General features: G+C 31.3%; 1 long non-coding RNA gene across 1 annotated transcript; it reads right to left on the bottom strand.

The window, feature by feature from the left end:
* Positions 1-1531: 1531 nt before the first annotated feature.
* Positions 1532-2311, bottom strand: LOC103449840 (uncharacterized). Its single transcript, XR_011572284.1, has 2 exons — positions 2102-2311; positions 1532-1993 (listed from the first exon to the last, which is right to left on the bottom strand). It is a non-coding gene; the product is annotated as an uncharacterized lncRNA (long non-coding RNA).
* Between the last annotated feature and the right edge of the window lie 1668 nt (positions 2312-3979).

Here is a 3979-nt window from a genome sequence, read left to right on the forward strand (position 1 = left end):
TGACAAATTGATCATATGAAATGTTCGTTCTTTCTTCTCCAATTGAGCTCTTGAAGTGTTTTGTATAAAAATTACAATATTGAGGTGCTTTTTCAATTCCTTTTATATTCTTCGCCATATCGCCAGAGGGTAGAACTTATTTCTATGAGCTGAATATATATTGTTGAACCATTTTTCGAAAGTTTATAATTTTGGAGTACAGTGATTCTCTAACTTGGCGTCGGAGATACTTATATAGTCTATTATCTGTCATTCATAGGTTCTATATCAGTGATTAGAATTTGTGACAATAATTAAAAAATGTAGAGAAGACATGCCTATTTTTGTTCATGATTCCTTCTACCTTACTTGCTATTTAAACATATATGAATGAACAATATTTCAACAGGGGAGCAAATGCCTCTTTTTGTTCATAATTCTTTCTACCTTGCTATTTAAACATATATGAATGAACAATATTTCAACAGGGGAGCAAATCATGCTTTGCTTCTAAGTAATTGACTAAAAAAATTAAATACCTTGATTATCTGCCACAAACGGCTAGCCTTTTTGATAAAAAAATTGGGCAATTAGTAGGAATGATTACTTTTTAACATTTAATTGCAGAAATGTCGTTTTTGTGTGATCATTGTGGTTATTAGAAAATATCATTTGAAGTAACCACTTAGTACTACGGTATAGTGGTATATCATTATAAGTAAGGTCTTAGGTACGATTCTCGTCAAAGGTGAATTTGAATCACATTATTGATAGCTCATTGTGAGACTTAACACACCATCTCCCATTTGGGAGGTGTATTCAATTGGGAATTTGAGAGATTTCAATAGATAAATCCATGGACTTTTAAGAAGTTTAAGTGATTTGTAGAGATTCAAAGTAAAATTTTGATTCAATTCTCTCGAAATCTTCTCATGAAGAGAGGTGAGATTTGTGGATGCTAAAAATACACTACAAAATCTCTCTAATTTCCTCTAATTGCTTAACTTTTTCAGATTCTTTAAAATTAAATTCTAATTGAATACGAATGTTATAAACTTATTTAAAATCTTAATTGAATACACTCAGATTTTCAAGGATTTTAAAATAGTTTCTTAAATTCCTGATTGAATACACATTGAATTTCAAAGAATCATTTAAAATTCCGATTGATATCTCTAAATTTATTAAAAGAATTAAAATCTCTCAAAATCCCAACTGAATACAATTGAATACACCCTCCTTAATAAATATAATATCGTTTGTCAAAAGAAAAAAAAAATGTATTACAGATAGATCCTTGAAATCTAAGCCTTCTTGATCTGATATTTAGAAAAGCCAAAATTTCCATTAGATGTGACATCTTTAACCCATGATAATATCAAGCAATGGTTTCTACTGTTAATTATGCATCTTTCACACAGTGACTGGATGCCCTTGGCAAGATGCCTAAAAGCACACAAAACAATTTCAATAATTTTAGCCTGAGAAATTCAGCACAAATCAAAGGTGATGGAAATTCAACACTAGTAACTATAGGTATATATAGTACAAATTAGAGAGAGAGAGATTTATTTTTATTTCAAACTTGGTCTAATATATAGATCATAACACATGAAAACATGTTCCCCATCATCATCCTAAATCTGATTTAGCCATGGTTGACTGTTTGAATGTATGATGCTTTCTTGAAAAAGGGCTTATTTTCTGCAGGTTGATCCTGATGATGATGATGAACGCCATGGTATATTATAACATTAGGCCTCATGTCAAAGTCCCTAACAAAATGTCTGTTTTCTGTCGACGGCACTTGATGATGATGAGCACCATGGTATATTATAGCATTAGGCCTCATGTCAAAGTCCCCAACAAAATGGCTCTTTTCTTTGGACGGCTCTTGATGTTCATGGTCTTGATGGACAAACAGGTCTTTAATGGCTTCTGGCATGGGCTGGTCATTCATCACACTCTTCCAGTAGTCTCCTGAGTCCTTTCTTGCATAGCTGTTCTGGGACATCTATATAAGTTCCATTAACAAGGGATTAATTAGTTGAGAATTAAATCAAAGTTTTATATTAAGTTAAAAAATTGATGAACGAATTCGATCGATATGAAACTTGCTTACCAAGAGGATGGAGGACAGAATTAGCAGAAAACAAGAGATGGAGAACTTCATCTTGGCCAACTCAAGAGAACACACACTTGCTATATTTTAAAACCTCGGCTCTTACAACTCTGAAACTCCCTGGCCACTTGACCCGTTACCCTTTATAGGCAGCTTACATTAATTGTTTATATTTTGAGAGACAAAATGCAATTTGGCCGAACTTGTGACCCTCCAATGAAAAACAAAACCCTTTTAAGTACTTGTCTCCCTGGCTTTTGGTTTTTTTATTTTTTTCTTAAAATGGCTTTTGGGCTTTTCCATTATGAGCTACGCAACTACGTTTGGAACGCGGAAAGACAGCTTGAGAACAAAAAAGCGTTGTATTCAATTAGGACTATAATCACATAAACTATAGATAGAAATTTAACCATAATTGTCATTTACATTTATGTTTTATTTTTCTCACTAAATTTATTTTTTTCACATTTATTTATTTTATTTTTTTGAAAACATGATCTCTTAGAAGATGTAGGAAGATAAACGGTTCAGATCGTTGATATTACGTGCAAAGATGTACCATTAGTGAAGATATAGCTTGAAGTTTATAAAGTCTCTAAAAACTATATAACATCAACTCATGTTTTAGTTGTAAATATTAGAATGTCATATCAATGATTCGACCTGTTCATTTTTCTACATCCACTAAATGATCACTTTTCAAAGAAGAAAATAGAAAAAATGAAATTCGGGAAGTAGAATAAAGTGTAAGCAACAATCGACGATTAAATTTAAACATAAGGTTTATGGATTGGTGTCGGGTTTCGGAGTTGACACCTTCATGAAAGTTGTAAAGCTTATCATTACGAGTAATTGTGTATATATATTATACATTTTTCACACTTCTACAATAATTATTATTAATTTTATTAATTTTGCACTCATATAAAAAACACTATTCATGAGATTTTGATGGTTTTAAAAATCTAAACAACCAGTTAAACATCGTCTAAGCGTATACGACGCAATCACGAGCGTGTATATATGATTTCACATTTTTCAGACTGATACATTACTGATTATGAATTTTATTTATTTTGAAATCCCTTAAAAATACTATTCATAAGGGTTTGTATGGTTTTAAAAATTCAAATGACAATGTACTCATCCTCAAAGTGTAGAGGAAGCGATCACGAGCGTTTGCATATTTTTTTTTTCACATTTGTAAATTAATTATTATAATTTTTAATGTGTTTGGTATTTTAAATTACTTGATATTTAATTTTTAGTCTCACTCTTTGCCTATAGTATACTATAAAAATAAATAAATACATAAAACTTAAATTTTTATTATATAGAATAATAATACAATAATACATATTTAATAAACAATATTGTTGTGGCTTTATTTTCTATGACAAGGGAGAGTTGAGGAAGTCAACTCGTCAGCACTGATTCTAGGAACATGCTAGTCTCAAGTAAAGAAGGAACTTGCATATGGAACTAAGTCTCACAAAAAAACCAATGGCTATGTAAAACCTGAGTAGGGACAAAACCTATAGTTTTAGGAAAAATGCGAGAGAAAATGCAAAGTCAAATGAAACGTCTACAAGACATCATCAGGAATATGATCAACCCAAGGTAGGTGCCTCGTCAAAACCTCATTAGGTAGCAAAAACCCATTGAAAAAAATGCTCCTAATCATAAGAAAACAAAGTATATTAAGATTAAGCAAGTATACTTCAAGATACTCATTTTGAGTTTAACATAGTTCTAAAGAGAACTAACAATGTTACAACTCAAAAAGTTTACGCATACATATTCCTTGAACAAGCTTCTGAAACGTTGCATTCGGTAGCGATTTGGAGTTCCACCAGGTTGTCTTGTGAACGGATTTGC

This window comes from Malus domestica, chromosome 10 (genome assembly GCF_042453785.1).
Source record: "Malus domestica chromosome 10, GDT2T_hap1".
Classification (NCBI taxonomy): Eukaryota; Viridiplantae; Streptophyta; class Magnoliopsida; order Rosales; family Rosaceae; genus Malus; species Malus domestica.